General features: G+C 48.8%; 1 protein-coding gene across 1 annotated transcript in view; it reads left to right on the top strand.

Annotated features, from left to right (window-relative positions):
• The first annotated feature begins 13,789 nt into the window (after positions 1 to 13,789).
• pcdh1b (protocadherin 1b) overlaps positions 13,790 to 18,979 on the top strand; it is a 220,526-nt gene continuing 215,336 nt past the window's right edge. Inside the window, exon 1 of the mRNA XM_080502665.1 lies at positions 13,790 to 14,387. The gene's annotated coding sequence lies outside the window, so the exon portion shown is untranslated. The remainder of the gene's footprint in view (positions 14,388 to 18,979) is intronic.

Genomic DNA, 18,979 nt, shown 5'->3' with positions numbered 1-18,979 from the left:
GACTCAACGAGAAAGAAAATCTGAGTGTTTTTCTTTTCTTGTGTAATGATGCAACCCATCAGAGTTTAGGCGGTCAACACTCCAATTCCTGATAAATAATGTGTTTTTCTTGTCTTTGTGTGTCTCTCAGTTCATTCCAGTGGAAGGACTTTCCTGTTCAACACCAACCTGCTTTTTTTAATTGTTTAATACTTCCTTCATCGGCTTTTTATTGTTGTTTGTCAAAGACGCAGCTTCTCAAAGTGCGGCCCACTTGGCCAAAAAAGGCTTGCTGCAGCATTTCTGGCGGCCTGCATTGAATTCCCGCTACTAGTTTTAATCCAATTGTGCTTTTGCTTTGAAAGGATGAATCTCTGTTTCCTGATCTTTGGCCACATCTACGTCATCATCGTTTTCTGTCCACACCTCAATGCCAAGCCGGCTACACTGGCCATACTGGGCAGTACTGGCTATACATACGGCCATACACTCGGAAACACTTGCCGTATGCTGGCCGGGTTTCCTAAAACATGGCGCCGTGTGGACGATGGGAAAATAATGGTGTGTTTTTACGTGAAACGATTTGGTGTGGACGGACCCTGAGACTGCTTGTTGACATGTCTTCTGAAACGGACTTCCGACTGGACTGTTATATCCCTAATCTGACAGTAGAGGGCAGAAAAACCCACCATGGATTCTGTGTAGGTTACAATGTTTCTCAAGGTTTGCAGGTTTAGCATTTATTTATTAAAATGAATGAAATGACTGGATACAGACCAATACATGTAAATCATGAAGATTCAACCTGGTCATTAAAATGATTGCAAATGGGATATTTTGTTATTATGTTGCTATTATATTGGTTACTCAATTGGCCCTCTGCTGTCAGAACTTTCAGAACCTCTGAGAACAGCAGGAAACGAATGAGACATGAAAGGGGGGTGAAAATCAAGACAGATACTCCTTGTTGAAAAGTGATTCATCGATGTATATTTTGGATTATATATTTGGATTTGTTGACTATTTGCAGTAACATTTTGGACAGAAGACTCATTCTTCAGCACATTGTAAACTCCTGTTAGTGACATAACTAGTGTTAGACCATATTGATAAGAGCTGTGAGACGTTTTGGACACTTTTTAAATGAGTTGTCGATTTGCTTTGAACATGTTTGTGAACAGTTTTATAATAACAGTTGGGTACTGGGGGAATGTTTGTGCATATTGGGTATATCTCCAGTTATATTATAGACTTTGAAAAAAACATTTTCAAAACTTTTTTTGACGTAATTTCAAATAGTTTGGGTTTGTTTCAGACTTGTTCTAAATTAGTTCTTCGATATGAATTAGATTGATTTTTTAGGTGATTTTTGTCCATATTTCAGACACATCATACTCGTTTTGACCGTCATTTAGATGAGTTTCATGTTTTATGACCCAGAAAACCTGCGGCTGCAGGGCTAATTTTCGCAGTCGAAAAGTTTAAATCTCAAGTGTCCATTTACTTTTGTCTACCTGAAGTCTGCAGGGATATTGTTTTTAATAATCGCTCAGTCAAATGAGTCATTTGTACTCCGAAAATTATAAATTGTTTCCAGGGTTTCACACTGGGGACACTTTATTTCTTTCTTTCTTTTTTTGCCTTTACTTTTGTATATTGTACAATTGAATCACTTCATTCATTCACTCACATTAATAATTCAATAATTCAGTTCAATAATTAATATCCTTATCAGCTGGGTCCCTGCCCCCCGACACTTTCGCTCTGGACCAGTTGGATTAGTGCACTTCAACTTTTGGAGAAACTGTGATTGGATGTTTCCCTGAGCAGCGCTTGCTGCCGCTGCCACTTCTCTTCCTTTCCTTCACATCCTTTTCTTTTTTAGTTTTTTTTTTTTTTTTTACCCAAGCAATGAAGCATAAATGTTTGAGAGTGAAGTTTCTCTTTGTTTGATGATTAATGATGATTATCTGCTGTGGACTGTGGGATTTAAATGATTCTTGTTGTTCCTCTGCCAGTGTAATTAACTGCCTGCGTCTTTCCAGCCTCACGTGTTGCTTTCAGCGTCTGGAACATGAAAGCTTTGTGGAAAAACCGTTCCAGGTCTTTTGAATGACAGCCGACAAAAAAAAAGAAATGACTGGAAAAAAAAATCAAAGAGCAAGTCCAATTTTACCTCTGATCTCATTAAATAACCCTTTTGTTTCCTTTGTCTCATGTTTTCTGTTAATTTTGAAGAACATGTCCCATTTATTCTGTATCTCCTATAGATTTCTGTTGAAGAGAGACTTTTACATTTTATACTGGTTTTCATCATAAACAAAAAGATTTAAACTTCTGCTTTATGTTTTAATCTCCATAAGTCTTAACTCTTCTGTCTGCTTTGGATTCAAACAATGTACGTAATGCCAGTTCTGAACACCGGTGGCAGTATTGAGTCAGGGTTTCTCAGAGTTTCAGCACTCTTAAAATGTGTGATATTCTGATGATGATTTTTAGGTTGTTGTTATCACTGAAACTGTTTCATTCTGCTGCTTGTATTGTTCTTGTCGGGATTCGTGAGAAAAGGGAGGGTACGGCCCCACTGCACCTTACAAAGAAACAGTAACAGGAGCTGTCCAGAGTGAAGTGGCAGTAAATGTTGAACACTATATTTTTCACCAAATGCCCTCCCTGAGAAGGGGACAGTTTTGCAAGTTTTTGCGGTTTTTGCGATTTTTGGTGGGAAACGTTTCACTGAATCATTAATGGGTGTAATATTCAAAAATAGCAAAGGAATGTTTGCGCCTTACCTCTGAAAGAGACAGGAACACAGAATAATAGTTTTATGACAACGTGCTGGTTTAGAAATTATCTTTATCATAAAGCTTTGATTGAAATCCAATCATGAAAAATTCTGATTTCAACATCCATCCATCCATTTATCCATCCATTTATCCATCCATCCATCCATCTATCAATCAATTTATCCATCCATCCATCCATCCATCCATTCATCCATCAATCAATCCATTAATCCATCCATCCATCCATCTCTCCACACGTGCACATTTTAATGGTCATTATGTATCCTTGACATAAAGTAAATCTTATCAGTCTCAATGTCGTTTAGTGATGAATTCAAATTGTAAATCTTACTTCACTGTAAGAGCAAACATCTTTAGAGATTCACTCCCATAAGTTCTATAACCCAACATTAATGTTAACAGACTCAGTGAGCAGATGTGTAAACCATAATGTTGGTCTGAGTCGGTGGTGTTCCAAAACCGTGTACATCAGAATGGTTCACTGCGTACATCAGCTCGTTTCTACGAGTACATCAACACATTTGTCCTAGTATGTCAATACATTTGTCTGAGTACATCAATATGTTTGTTCGAGTACATGGACAAATTTGTCCAAGTACGTCGAAACGTTTATCCTAGTACATGGACCCGTTTGTCCGAAAACATCAATACGTTTGTCCGAGTACATCAACATATTTGTCCGAGTACATTGAAATGTTTATCCTAGAACGTGATCACATTTGCCCAAGTATATCGAAACATTTATCCGAGTACATGGACACAATTGTCGAAGTACATGGACACATTTGTCCGAGTCCATCGAAATGTTTATCCTAGTATATCGACACATTTGTCCAAGTACATAAACACGTTTGTCCAAGAACATCAAAATGTTTGTCGGTGTACATAAGCACATTTGTCTGGGTCAACCATCAGAGCTGCTGCTTCAAGTCTGAACTTGTAAAAGACAGAAGTTCTGGCCATATTGGAGCACACGGAGAGCAGTGCAGAGCAGCAGAGAGCAGTGCAGAGCAGATAAGAGCAGCGGAGAGTAGCAGAGAGCAGTATAGGGCCAGAGCAGAGAAAAGCGGAGAGCAGTGGGGAGCAATGGAGAGCAGCAGAGAGCAGCGGAGAGTAGTGGAGAGCAGTGGAGAAGACAATCGCGGGGGGCTTGGTTTCAGGAGCAGTCGCTGCCAGGCGGGTGGAGCTTGTGTCCAGAACACGGAGAGTTGCTGGACTTCACCAGAGGTGGAGTTTGATTGTTCTGTTGAGGTTTTGTCAATGTGTTGAATCAGTTTGCAGTTGTTTCTTTATAAAACACTTCTCTTTTTGTTCTCTGTGTTTTTCTTGTGAGTCACATTATAGTTATTCTTCATTCGTGTCACAAAGCAGTTTTTTGAGCTCTTTCACAATTTTGGTTTCATGGTTTCTCTTTCAATCTCCTCTGTGTTTCTTTAAACAGTTTCTCACTGAAGCATCGTTTATCTGACTGAAGCTCGTCGTCTCTTTGTGCTTCCTCTCAATCTCTTCAGTGTCTCTGAAGCTCAGTGTGTCTTCTGTGTTTCTCCCATGATTTGTGTGCCTCTTTTTAACTTGTGGGTGTTTTTTTAAGTTTCTCTTTAAAGTTAATTTGTGTGTTTTTGAAGCTCTTATTTCTCTGAAGCTCTTTAGTGTTTTGCTGAAGGTCCTTTGTGTTTCCTGGAAGCTCTGCTGTTTCCTTGTGGAGGTGAATAACACTAATGACTGAAAGCAGCCGGAGACAATTTGAACCTGATGTTCTTTTTCTTTCAGTGGAGTCACAAACACTTGTTTAACACTATATAACTTTATGTGTGAAAACGAGTGGTGTTTTCCTGTGAGGAGAGGGAAGCTGAATATTTCTGAGGTTTTGTTGGAGTCTGAATAAAGCGGCAGACACTGTGTGGCCGGGATTTTATTATTGTGGAGGTTTGTTTTACTCTGTTCTCCACTTCCTCCTGTAAATTGAAATAAAGACGAGTTCATTTCTTCTGGGAGGCAACTTCATCAAGCTGGGAAAAAAGAAAACAACTGTGTGTTTATTGCAACACAATCTAAAACCCCAAAATGAAACTCATTTATCAGAGAGAAACACGAGGGAGGAAAAGCAGAGGAGAAAACACAGATTTCTGTCATTTTACCAGAGTTTAATGTGTATGTGTGTGTGTGTGTGTGTGTGTGTGTGTGTGTGTGTGTGTGTGTGTGTGTGTGTGTGTGTGTGTGTGTGTGTGTGTGTGTGTGTGTGTGTGTGTGTGTGTGTTTGTGTTCACAGTCCGCCCTCTCCTCATCTCTGTGATCTTAACGTCTCTGTAATTAACCAGAAATACAAAGTGTTATTTAAACAGTTCGCCCTGATTAACCAGCAGAGGAGCTGCTCAGTAAATATTGCTGCGGAGCAAAAAGGAAAATAAAACCTCTGAATGATGATTATTAGTAGTAAAGCTTCCTCAGTTCAGCTCTAGACGGATCAATGCAACTCCCTGTGTGGAGAACGTCAGTGGTTGGAGGAGGTGGAGGGTCAGTGGTTGGTGGAGGTGGAGGGTCAGTGGTTGGTGGAGGTGGAGGGTCAGTGGTTGGAGGAAGAGGTGGAGGGTCAGTGGTTGGTGGAGGTGGAGGGTCAGTGGTTGGTGGAGGTGGAGGGTCAGTGGTTGGATGATGGTGGAGGGTCAGTGGTTGGTGGAGGTGGAGGGTCAGTGGTTGGAGGAGGTGCAGGGTCAGTGGTTGGAGGAGGAGGTGGAGGGTCAGTGATTGGAGGAGGTGGAGGGTCAGTGGTTGGAGGAGGTGCAGGGTCAGTGGTTGGAGGAGGAGGTGGAGGGTCAGTGATTGGAGGAGGTGGAGGGTCAGTGATTGGAGTAGGTAGAGGGTCGGTGGTTGAGGAGGTGGAAGCTCAGTGGTTGGAGGAGGTGGAGGGTCAGTGGTTGGTGGAGGTGGAGAGGGTCAATGGTTGGTGGAGGTGGAGAAGGTCAGTAGTTGGTGGAGGTGGAGGGTCAGTGGTTGGTGGAGGTGGAGGGTCAGTGGTTGGTGGAGGTGGAGATGGTCAGTGGTTGGAGGAGGTGGAGGGTCAGTGGTTGGAGGAGGTGGAAGGTCAGTCCTTGGAGGAGGTGGAGGGTCAACTGACCATTGGAAGAGGTGGAGGGTCATTCGTTGGAGGAGGTGGAGGGTCAGTCATTGGAGGAGTTGGAGGCTCAGTGGTTGGAGGAGTTGGAGGGTCAGTGATTGGAGGAGGTGGAGGGACAGTGACTGAAGAGCTGGCGGGTCAGTCATTGGAGGAGGTGGAGGCTCAGTGGTTGGAGGAGGTGGTGGGTCAGTGGTTGGAGGAGGAGGTGGAGGGTCAGTGGTTGGAGGAGGAGGTGGAGGGTCAGTGGTTGGAGGAGGAGGTGGAGGGTCAGTGGTTGGAGGAGGAGGTGGGGGTCAGTGGTTGGAGGAGGAGGTGGAGGGTCAGTGGTTGGAGGAGGAGGTGGAGGGTCAGTGGTTGGAGGAGGAGGTGGAGAGGGTCAGTGGTTGGAGGAGGAGGTGGAGAGGGTCAGTGGTTGGAGGAAGAGGTGGAGGGTCAGTGGTTGGAGGAGGAGGTGGAGGGTCAGTGGTTGGAGGAGGAGGTGGGGGTCAGTGGTTGGAGGAGGAGGTGGAGGGTCAGTGGTTGGAGGAGGAGGTGGGTCAGTGGTTGGAGGAGGAGGTGGAGGGTCAGTGGTTGGAGGAGGAAGTGGAGGGTCAGTGGTTGGAGGAGGAGGTGGGGGTCAGTGGTTGGAGGAGGAGGTGGAGAGGGTCAGTGGTTGGAGGAGGAGGTGGAGGGTCAGTGGTTGGAGGAGGAGGTGCAGGGACAGTGGTTGGAGGAGGAGGTGGAGGGTCAGTGGTTGGAGGAGGAGGTGGGGGTCAGTGGTTGGAGGAGGAGGTGGAGGGTCAGTGGTTGGAGGAGGAGGTGGGGGTCAGTGGTTGGAGGAGGAGGTGGAGGGCCAGTGGTTGGAGGAGGAGGTGGGGGTCAGTGGTTGGAGGAGGAGGTGGGGTCAGTGGTTGGAGGAGGAGGTGGAGGGTCAGTGGTTGGAGGAGGAGGTGGGGGTCAGTGGTTGGAGGATGAGGTGGAGGGTCAGTGGTTGGAGGAGGAGGTGGAGGGTCAGTGGTTGGAGGAGGAGGTGGAGGGTCAGTGGTTGGAGGAGGAGGTGGGGGTCAGTGGTTGGAGGAGGAGGTGGAGGGTCAGTGGTTGGAGGAGGAGGTGGGGTCAGTGGTTGGAGGAGGAGGTGGAGGGTCAGTGGTTGGAGGAGGAGGTGGGGGTCAGTGGTTGGAGGAGGAGGTGGAGGGTCAGTGGTTGGAGGAGGAGGTGGAGGGTCAGTGGTTGGAGGAGGTGGAGAGGGTCAGTGGTTGGAGGAGGAGGTGGAGGGTCAGTGGTTGGAGGAGGAGGTGGGTCAGTGGTTGGAGGAGGAGGTGGAGGGTCAGTGGTTGAGGAGGTGGAGGGTCAGTGGTTGGAGGAGGAGGTGGAAGGTCAGTGGTTGGATGAGGAGGTGGAGAGGGTCAGTGGTTGGAGGAGGAGGTGGCGGGTCAGTGGTTGGAGGAGGAGGTGGAGGGTCAGTGGTTGAGGAGGTGGAGGGTCAGTGGTTGGAGGAGGAGGTGGAAGGTCAGTGGTTGGAGGAGGAGGTGGAGAGGGTCAGTGGTTGGAGGAGGAGGTGGCGGGTCAGTGGTTGGAGGAGGAGGTGGAGGGTCAGTGGTTGGAGGAGGAGGTGGGGGTCAGTGGTTGGAGGAGGAGGTGGAGGGTCAGTGGTTGGAGGAGGAGGTGGGGGGTCAGTGGTTGGAGGAGGAGGTGGGGGTCAGTGGTTGGAGGAGGAGGTGGAGGGTCAGTGGTTGGAGGAGGAGGTGGGGGTCAGTGGTTGGAGGAGGAGGTGGAGGGTCAGTGGTTGGAGGAGGAGGTGGAGGGTCAGTGGTTGGAGGAGGAGGTGGAGGGTCAGTGGTTGGAGGAGGAGGTGGAGGGTCAGTGGTTGGAGGAGGAGGTGGGGGTCAGTGGTTGGAGGAGGAGGTGGAGGGTCAGTGGTTGGAGGAGGAGGTGGGGGTCAGTGGTTGGAGGAGGAGGTGGAGGGTCAGTGGTTGGAGGAGGAGGTGGAGAGGGTCAGTGGTTGGAGGAGGAGGTGGGTCAGTGGTTGGAGGAGGAGGTGGGGGTCAGTGGTTGGAGGAGGAGGTGGAGGGTCAGTGGTTGGAGGAGGAGGTGGAGGGTCAGTGGTTGGAGGAGGAGGTGGGGGTCAGTGGTTGGAGGAGGAGGTGGAGGGTCAGTGGTTGGAGGAGGAGGTGGGGGTCAGTGGTTGGAGGAGGAGGTGGAGGGTCAGTGGTTGGAGGAGGAGTTGGAGGGTCAGTGGTTGGAGGAGGAGGTGGAGGGTCAGTGGTTGGAGGAGGAGTTGGAGGGTCAGTGGTTGGAGGAGGAGGTGGGGGTCAGTGGTTGGAGGAGGAGGTGGAGGGTCAGTGGTTGGAGGAGGAGGTGGGGGTCAGTGGTTGGAGGAGGAGTTGGAGGGTCAGTGGTTGGAGGAGGTGGAGGGTCAGTGGTTGGAGGAGGAGGTGGGGGTCAGTGGTTGGAGGAGGAGGTGGAGGGTCAGTGGTTGGAGGAGGAGTTGGAGGGTCAGTGGTTGGAGGAGGAGGTGGGGGTCAGTGGTTGGAGGAGGAGGTGGGGGTCAGTGGTTGGAGGAGGAGGTGGGGTCAGTGGTTGGAGGAGGAGGTGGGGGTCAGTGGTTGGAGGAGGAGGTGGGGGTCAGTGGTTGGAGGAGGAGGTGGAGGGTCAGTGGTTGGAGGAGGAGGTGGGGGTCAGTGGTTGGAGGAGGAGGTGGAGGGTCAGTGGTTGAGGAGGAGGTGGAGGGTCAGTGGTTGGAGGAGGAGGTGGGGGTCAGTGGTTGGAGGAGGAGGTGGAGGGTCAGTGGTTGGAGGAGGAGGTGGGGGTCAGTGGTTGGAGGAGGAGGTGGAGGGTCAGTGGTTGGAGGAGGAGGTGGAGAGGGTCAGTGGTTGGAGGAGGAGGTGGGTCAGTGGTTGGAGGAGGAGGTGGGGGGTCAGTGGTTGGAGGAGGAGGTGGAGGGTCAGTGGTTGGAGGAGGTGGAGGGTCAGTGGTTGGAGGAGGAGGTGGAGGGTCAGTGGTTGGAGGAGGAGGTGGGGGTCAGTGGTTGGAGGAGGAGGTGGAGGGTCAGTGGTTGGAGGAGGAGGTGGGGGTCAGTGGTTGGAGGAGGAGGTGGAGGGTCAGTGGTTGGAGGAGGAGTTGGAGGGTCAGTGGTTGGAGGAGGAGGTGGAGGGTCAGTGGTTGGAGGAGGAGTTGGAGGGTCAGTGGTTGGAGGAGGAGGTGGGGGTCAGTGGTTGGAGGAGGAGGTGGAGGGTCAGTGGTTGGAGGAGGAGGTGGGGGTCAGTGGTTGGAGGAGGAGTTGGAGGGTCAGTGGTTGGAGGAGGTGGAGGGTCAGTGGTTGGAGGAGGAGGTGGGGGTCAGTGGTTGGAGGAGGAGGTGGAGGGTCAGTGGTTGGAGGAGGAGTTGGAGGGTCAGTGGTTGGAGGAGGAGGTGGGGGTCAGTGGTTGGAGGAGGAGGTGGGGGTCAGTGGTTGGAGGAGGAGGTGGGGTCAGTGGTTGGAGGAGGAGGTGGGGGTCAGTGGTTGGAGGAGGAGGTGGAGGGTCAGTGGTTGGAGGAGGAGTTGGAGGGTCAGTGGTTGGAGGAGGAGGTGGGGGTCAGTGGTTGGAGGAGGAGGTGGAGGGTCAGTGGTTGGAGGAGGAGGTGGGGGTCAGTGGTTGGAGGAGGAGGTGGAGGGTCAGTGGTTGGAGGAGGAGGTGGAGAGGGTCAGTGGTTGGAGGAGGAGGTGGGTCAGTGGTTGGAGGAGGAGGTGGGGGTCAGTGGTTGGAGGAGGAGGTGGAGGGTCAGTGGTTGGAGGAGGTGGAGGGTCAGTGGTTGGAGGAGGAGGTGGAGGGTCAGTGGTTGGAGGAGGAGGTGGGGGTCAGTGGTTGGAGGAGGAGGTGGAGGGTCAGTGGTTGGAGGAGGAGGTGGGGGTCAGTGGTTGGAGGAGGAGGTGGAGGGTCAGTGGTTGGAGGAGGAGTTGGAGGGTCAGTGGTTGGAGGAGGAGGTGGAGGGTCAGTGGTTGGAGGAGGAGTTGGAGGGTCAGTGGTTGGAGGAGGAGGTGGGGGTCAGTGGTTGGAGGAGGAGGTGGAGGGTCAGTGGTTGGAGGAGGAGGTGGGGGTCAGTGGTTGGAGGAGGAGTTGGAGGGTCAGTGGTTGGAGGAGGTGGAGGGTCAGTGGTTGGAGGAGGAGGTGGGGGTCAGTGGTTGGAGGAGGAGGTGGAGGGTCAGTGGTTGGAGGAGGAGTTGGAGGGTCAGTGGTTGGAGGAGGAGGTGGGGGTCAGTGGTTGGAGGAGGAGGTGGGGGTCAGTGGTTGGAGGAGGAGGTGGGGTCAGTGGTTGGAGGAGGAGGTGGGGGTCAGTGGTTGGAGGAGGAGGTGGAGGGTCAGTGGTTGGAGGAGGAGTTGGAGGGTCAGTGGTTGGAGGAGGAGGTGGGGGTCAGTGGTTGGAGGAGGAGGTGGAGGGTCAGTGGTTTCATACCAGGAGAAGCTTGAAGTCGTCCACCAAACCACAGGAACATTTAAAGCCTCGTTCACATGAAAACATTGTTTGTATTTCAATTAAGAAAGGCTTCGCTTTTATACTGATTTTAAAAGAAAGTAGTTTTCAGGTTGGCGACTCATTAGTGTTGTCAGTTTTAGTACTGAAACCACACACACACACACACACACACACACACACACACACACACACACACACACACACACACACACACACACACACACACACACACACACACACACACACACACACACACACACACACACACACACTCACACACACACACACACACACACACACACACACACACACTCACACACACACACACACACACACACACACTCACACACACACACACACACACACACACACTCACACACACACACACACACACACACACACACACACACACACACACACACACACACACACACACACACACACACACACACACACTCACACACACACACACACACACACACACACACACACACACACACACACACACTCACACACACACACACACACACACACACACGCACACACACTCACACACACACACGCAGGAGAGAACAATGAGCTTTAAACATTAACAATGTTCGGACACGGACATTCTCATGGACAGACCATCAAGTTGGATTGTTGTTATGGTGGCTGTCAAAATAAAATGACCATGTATGATTGTTATTATGGTGACTGTCAAAATACAACCACCAAGTTGGATTGTTATTACAGGGACTGTCAAAATAAAACTACCAATTCCAGGAGAATATAAACTGGGAGGCATGACACCAAGGTGGAACCTTTGTTCTAATTGGCTCTACTGAGCATGTGCAGAAGAACGAGTCACTACGACCGAGGAGTGCATGCGCAACAGTGGAGTTTTAGAAAAGTTGGATGAAGGAGGAGCTGCCTAGAAACGCAGGGTGACAGGTGGAGGAGACGAACAGCGCTGAGCCTCTGTAGTGGTTTTGTGTAAAAGCATCAAAGAAAGGCGTGTGGACGGTCTGTCTCCATCTTCATGTCTCCAGGTGGACGTCAGGGTCACAACCGGAACTGCCACAGTTGGGTTTTCTCTGTTTCCACGGAAACAAAGTGGGAGCATTTTCCGAAAAGTTCTCTCTTTGGGTTGTCTTCTTTCTCTGTCTTTGTTCAGTTTCTCCTCCGCCTTGTGTTGCACAAGTTTGTTTGTTGGCAGGTTGTTGTTGTTTTGCACGTGGCTGGAGGAACTTTTCTTCTTCTAGATTTTATGCGACTTTAAAATATTCCAGAACGTCTTTTTTTGTTCTTTGGCTGTTTTTTCTTCTTCTCCCATGTTTTGGGAGAACGCTTCCACTGTTCTAATCTGTTCTTATTTTTCCTCTTTTCCAGACTTTGTCTGACATGGCCGCAGTTCTTCAACATGTTGTTTTGTTTCAATGTTTTTCTAGCTTTTCAAAACGTTGCTGTTTATTTTTATGTCTGTTTTTTTTGTTGATTTGGACATTTTTCATTAGTTGCTATCCATGTGGCTCCTCTTCCTCCCACACTGTATGTGAGGTTAATTCAGAGAACTGTTTCATTGATTATTGAGGCTGTCTTTATTTATTTTATTTAGTTTTTACTGTGTTGTTTGTATGTTTTTTCTCATTTTGTCAGACTTTTCTGTGTTTGTTGTCTGGCTTCTGCCTCTTCAAACCCTTTCTTTTTGTATTTCCTGCATGTTTCTGATCACTTACATGCCGTTGCAGCTCTTTTATTTCTCTCCGTCTTCCTTCCATGTGTCATTGTTGTGTATCTCACAGTTTATTTAGTTTGCTTTGCATCTTTTTTGTGGGTGCCTCACTGACAGCAAATCCTCACAGTCAATTTAAAGAGTCTAAATTGCCCCATGGCCTCCGAAGGTCTTTTGGGGGTTTTATTTGTTGTTGACCCAAATATTGGTAAAAGCTCACAGGGAAATAATCCCACTTTAAGTCCACTATTTTTACTTATTTGCATTTTTATTTGCCAAACCCAGGCTTAACTATTGAATCCAAACTTTTAGCGTTGATACAGTCTGCAAAGGCCAACCCTTCATCGTGGATATGTTTTCCTCTTGAACTGTAGTCTGATCCCTCTCTTCTTACCTCTGCAGTGTTTCTGCCTTTCTGTTTAAAAAGCCAATTTTATATAGTGTTTTTTTTTTTTTTTTTTTACTAGAATAAAGGGTTTCAGTAACCTCTTGCACCACTTACAATAGAGACATTCCCAGAATAATAAGCAGCCTTTCTGCAGTATGCTGGACTGCTGACAGCCTGTGCACCTCTCAGGGAAAAAACCACTCATTCAAAAGCTTATATTTCTATTGAAATGTAGGCTGTATGTATCACATACATTGACTGAGAAACCTTTGATGGGATGCATATTTATTTGTTTTTGGCACGCAGCTGCGGCAGTTGGTGTCCAAATAGGAGCAAAAGGCAAAATAAAACATTTAAAGAATGCTCTTTTTTTTCGGATTAGCTCCGTAAGCAGATGCGCCGAAGCTGCGGCCCGCCGTATGCAAAAAAAAAAAAAAAAGATAATCCATATGTGTAGTGTGTAATATCACAGGCAGTATAAGCCGCTTTGGAGAACAGCCTCCATCCGCCACATGCTGCGCCCGGTTCACGGAGCAGCTTCTGCTGCGCTATCAGCTATAATATCCGATAAATATCCGCATATTTCTTCTCAATATGGCTTTCTGTTGCTGCTGCTGCTGCTGCGCTCCGATCCGGCGGAGGAGGAAGAGGAGGAGGAGGAGGAGAAAGAGCTTCGAGAGCTGCGCTGCACTCCGGTGCGTCCTGACGCCTGTAGGTGGCGCTCAGAGCGCGAGAGACGCAGCTTTGCCAGCTCAGTGGCCGGACGGAGGGAGAAAAAAATAAAAATGAGGGAGAAACATTTACACACTGTATATATGTGGAAATAAAGGCAAATGGAGAGAGAGAGAGATGGAGAGTGGGACAGGCGACTGCTTTTGTGCGTAATTTCTTTCTAATTTGGAACATCTCTCGGTGCGTTTCCAAAAATGTTTGCGCACGGGGGACTCGAACCTGCGGCAATGGTGTGGTCAATTCATTCCTTTCAGACTTTAAAATGCACCGGAAATAATGGTATAGGAACAAGAAAATAAAGTCCATCAATCAAAAGAAAGAAATCTTCAAAAAGAGAGAAAATGTTGGGAAATCCACGAAGTTGTTGGGTTGGATGCTCGCTCCGCCCCGCGTGCGCTCCCAGTGTGTAGTGTATATGGATTATGTGGAGAGAGAGAGAGAGAGAGAGAGAGAGAGAGAGAGAGAGAGAGGGGCGAGCGCGGTGCTCGGGACTCACTCCACTTTCTCCTCACACACAGTGCAGCCGCGCGTCCTGCTCAGTGCCGGACCGGACCGGACCGGGAGTTCGTGGCGGTGACCGCGCGTCCGCTCTTCTTTTTTTTGGAAACTATCAGGACCACCTCCACCTAGCTGGCAACTCCCGGATCTATCGTCTTTTCTGATCTTGGGTGATTTTTGTTGTTGTTTTTTTAAAAGAATAATTTGAATCTTTCCCCCTCTCCTTCCTGTCACATCCGCCCTCCACCCAGAGCGCGCCAGCAGCGGAAGATGCTTCTGTCGGTACAAGCCGTCCGGTGATAAACGTTTCACGGAGTATCACTGAGTGACAGGTCCCCCTCTCTCCCTCCTCTTACGGACGGGTCTTATTTCTCGACGCCCTCCCTCTCCTCCTCCTCCTCCACCCTTCCAGCTCCAGCCGTTCCTCCGGAGAAGAGGAAGGACCCGCCGGGTTGACGCGCAGGCAGCGGCTGGTCACGACAGAGAGAAAAATCAAAAAGTGGACAGAAATTGAGAGGAATAATTACCACAGACCTGCCCCACTGGATCGTTGATTTCTTTTCAGTTTTTTTCTCCCCCCCTTTGTGGATTCTTAATTTGGGGCTGTTGTCTATATTTTGCCCTCTGAGGAGGTCTGGAGCGGCTCAGAGGAGGAGCGGAGCCTGGAGCCGGGCTGGAGCGCTCAGAGCTGGGGAACCGCGCGGCTCCCACCCGGTCCAGGTAAGACAACTATCCTCCACAGACCTGATCCACACACATTTTACAATTTATTTTTCCTCTTTGCGCCTCTACATGGCCAACGATCGTGAGATATTTGACTCATTCCCTGTGGAAAAGCCGCTGTCAGGGCGTCTTTTACGCACGAGTGAATTCACTTTATATTGAAATTCTCCTGGAAGAGCATTTGTGCCTCAATTAAAACACATCGGGAGGATGGAGGGTGGACGTGTGAAGCCACACTGGTGGTTGGAACCACCGAGGAGCTGCTTCTCAAACACTTGTTGGCAAACGCGAACCGATTCAAGGCGATTGGCTGCTCATATTCTGCCTGTAATCCCCTCTGATGGGTATTTTACCTACGTTACACTCCAGTGGCATCGATCCGTATCGATCCCCTGCGTCCTCAACATTACCTCCACGTCTTGTCAGTAATAAAATACAGCTTCCCGTGGGGCGCTCCGGGTTTCCTAACCTTTCCCAAACTGAAAAATCACTACAGTAATCCTATATAATGCGTCTGAGTGGAGGGTGGAGGTGGAGGTGGTGGTGGTGGTGGTGAGGGTACAGTTGGAGGGCTGCACCGCAGGATGCGTGCGTGCGCCATTCCCTGTCGGAGCATCGCCACAGTGGGGCTTCATTACAGCTCCAGCCTGAGTTCTGCAGGGACTCTCAGCTTGGAGGTTTCAGTAGAAAATGTCAGAAATAAAAAAAGAGGAAGAGGACCAAACCTAATCGGATGTTTGCTTTCATCCTGTAAACTTACAGATAATCGGCCTTCAGACTCAACAGTCGTTCATCAGAGCTCCTGAAGTGGAGGAGGCTCCATGTCAGTGTGTCCAGACCCCCCACCCCCCTCTGGGCACCTGTGGCATTGAATTCACCTCGTTTTCCCTCCATGTTGGTGTAAATAAAAAGGAGTGTCAGTGTAAGGGGGGGGGGATCTAGTCAGTCCGGTTGCACCAGTCCTCCTGTGGAGCGAGGAGGAGGAGGAGGAGGTGGAGGAGGAGGATGGGCGTCAGACCTGCTCTACATGATAGGGTGGTGGTGTTGGGGGGGGGGGTCGGTTTTTACATGCAAACTGTGTCTGCCTGCTGCTGACAGAGTGAGCTGGATAGTAAACGCTCTTCAAAAGGGACATTTTTTTTGTATGTGAGTTTTCTCCTCCTCACTGTTGATCTTTGACCCGGTTCCCTCCTGCCTCCCGTCACACTCCCGTAGGCCTCCTCCTCCTCCTCCTCCTCCTCCTCCTCCTCCTCCTCCTCCTCCTCCTCCCAGTAGGGGACGACTCGCCCGGAGTCGCTCGCCTTCCTGGAGTTGGTGGTGAATCCACCTGCTGTGTGGAGGGTCTCAACCCGGCCTGTCGCTGCTTTAACGCTCCTCCACATCCAGATGGAAGTCCTGGCAGGAGGTCGGCCTGCTCCACCTGCTCCACCTGCCCCAGGCCCAGCCACACACCCTAACCTCAAACACTCCGCTCTGGGGGTTTCAGTCCGTGGATGCTGCGCGTGGTTCAATTCCGAGCTCCATATCCGGATTCTGAATAGAAAACAAAATGAGAAATGCCATGGTAGTCGTGAACCCTGTGGGGATGGGATGGGATTAGTCAGCGGGGAGAAGAGGGGGGAGGGGGGAGGGTGGTGGTGGTGGTGGTGGGGGGGGGGGGTCGCAGTGAGTCCGTTATGCACATTTTTGCGTAAAAATTGGAGATCTGAGTGAGCCGCGTTGTTAATGGCCGTCATTAAAATGGGAGGTGGTGGAGTGGAAATGGTTTCGGTGTGTGAAATGGAAGCACACACACACACACACACACACACACACACACACACACGGCAAAAAAAAAACATTCAGTTGTTAAAATGACAAGTCTACGCTTCCAATTTCAGACTGTTCGCAGCAGGTCTCTCTTCTTGTCCTCCTGCTCCTCCTCCTCCTCTTCCTCTTCCTCTTCCTCCTCCTCTTCTTCCTGCTCCTTGTTCTCCTCCTCCTGTTCAGGTGTGAGGAGAAGTGTGCATACGGCAGCATTAACACAGCAACGTTTCGATCTTAAAATAAGCAGATACGTGTTATTTGTTTCTCACGGCTGAGAATTTATCGTCTGTTTCTACCGTTCATGGAAAACCACATCTGCTTGCTCAGACTGATTTATTTTCAGAAGTTTGAAGAGGAAGATTTAGTCCAATAAAAATAGAATCATTTATTAGAATCCACATTTGGGTGCTGGATAGGAAGTCATTTACTGCCCACTGTTTCACCTGTTTAGTTTACGGAGGCAGATTGTGGCACAAACACCAGATCCTCCTCATTTAGATCCACTTGTTGAACGACAAGTTCAATCCATCATCTGACCAGGAGATTTGTCCACTTTAAAGGTGAAAGTAGAGATTTACTTGTTTCGTCTCAGGAATCCTAGTTTTTCTTCACACCGGTGACACAGACGTGACAGAAATATAAATATCTGAAGCCGAGCAGCGGCAGGAATATCTGGTGTTTCAGAGCTGAACATTCCTTCGGGGTCTGGGTGATGGTGAAAAGCAGACTGTTTTCCTTCCTGCTCTGATCGAGATGATCAACTACTATCTTTGATTTTAACTGTCCTGACAGCAGATTTGAACCTCGTCTTGGAGTTCAACTGTTGAATTTGTGTATTTCTGCTCCTTGTCTTTAGAGAATCGCGTCTGTGGAAAACCTCGATCTCCTCCTGAGACAAAGGAAGTGAAAAGCTTCTAGTTTTGCTCAAATTAATGAAACTTCCACACACTTCAGATTCATGTCCCTCGAACAGCATCTCTCTCTACTGACAGTTCTTGTTTTCAGTGCAAAGATCAAAGATCGTGCATCAGGACAGCGGAGAGGAATAGAAAAAAAAACAAAGCAGGTAGTGTGACGAGGCTCCGGCTCCTGATCTTCTTTTTCTTCTCCTTTCATTCGAAAGGAGAAGAACAAGGAGCGAACAGGGAGTGGTGTCGGTGAGTCGCGCCGGCACATCGTTCACTCGTTCATCTTCTGGTCATCAGCGTCCTGAATTTGACTCCAGTTACTCTCGCTACTGTCGTTACTGGAGGATGTGGTCATGTGAAGTGTTCATCGTCACTCATCACCCCTCCATGAGTTTTAAATGTTTGTTGAGAAATACAAGGTTTCATAACAAATCCCCCCGTCTGTTATCAGGAGCCAAATCTGAATATCGATCAGGATTTTGTGAAGCATTTCAGCCTGCAGACGTTTCTGCATTGAGGATCTTTGTTTTTCTTTTTTTATCTGATTCAATCCATGTTCCTGGCTTCATGGCTGAATATTGTCTGGAGTCACTGGAGTCTCTGTGAGTTTTAGCAGCTAAAAGAGGCTGATTTGTCCAAAAATAGGAGCTTTTCAGAAGCAATTGATCCATTTCTGTTGGCAGAAGGTGAAACAAACCTGTTTAGACTGAAGTGAGTCTGTGTCTCGGTCCAGAACTGATGTGTTTGAATTCTCGGAGCCGTCAGTCATGACGACATCTGCAGCACCACTTTTAGTGCAGAACAGGTTGGATGTGAAGAGGCGGCTTGTTCCTCTGGAGGACATGAGCCGCAGACCGTAGTCGTTTTGCTCCAGCATCGCGTCTGTCGCACGTCCGTGTTTGATTCAAGTGAAAATAGAAGCATTCACACATCCATCTATTGATCCTGAAGTGTGGCTTCAGTCAGAAGAGGCTCCATCAAAGGCCTCACAGCCACGTCAGTTTAGTCGCTCAAGCGTTTGGGATGGAGGAAACTAATCAGTGTGTCGGTTCCATGTCCATCGTTTCTTCTCATGAGCGTCAGTAACGCTTCGGCCAGACTCATCCTGCTGCTTTAGGACTGTACAGAGAAACCTCCTCCTCCTCCTCCTCCTCCTCCTCCTCCTCCTGTCTGAATCAATCTCACTAATATCGGGATCTTGAAAAAGTTCATATGAAACCAAACATTGACAAACTGAAGCTTGGAGTGGATCAATGATTTGATCTGATCCGGTTTGGATTGAGGAGAAATCTTCATTTCAAGTGTTGAAAAAGCTCCACGATTGTGACATGAAACATCGTGGTGACAGCCTGAAGATGAGAACAAAGTGAGAAGTGAAAAGCTGTAAATGTACCTCTCAGTTCTCGCTCCTCTGCTCCTGAGTAGTTTAAATGTTTAGTCTTTCACAATGTCCATCCTCTGTCGGAACTACTCTGAGCTGCTGTTTTCACACTGAAAAAACCCACCACCAGGGGGCAACTCGTGAAACGCGGAAAAAGGTCTCGTTACAAAAACAACAGATCTGAAATCTGAAGAGAAATAATCTGAAATAGAGCGACTTTCATGGTGATGCTGCGCAGCAAGCGGAAAGCTACAATTATCAAGCAACGTCTGCTGTTTCACGTCACATCAGTGTTGGTAGAAACTCGTATTAAAAATATATTGGTTCTTTGAAACTAGGGATTATCTGGCCGGCGATAAGTTCAGTAGTTTTCACTGCTGTATGATTACAAACAACGTTTTGTTATGAAGCGTCTCGTGATTAAATCGATATAAAAGCAGGAAATAGTGAGAGAAAGTGTTTCTTGCTTCTTAGAAAGTGGCGGATTGTCGTTG

The sequence above is a fragment of the Blennius ocellaris genome, assembly GCF_963422515.1.
Source record: "Blennius ocellaris genome assembly, chromosome: 9".
NCBI classification, from domain to species: Eukaryota; Metazoa; Chordata; class Actinopteri; order Blenniiformes; family Blenniidae; genus Blennius; species Blennius ocellaris.
Note: the sequence above shows the minus strand (reverse complement) of the source record. Positions and strands in the feature narration are given on the sequence as shown.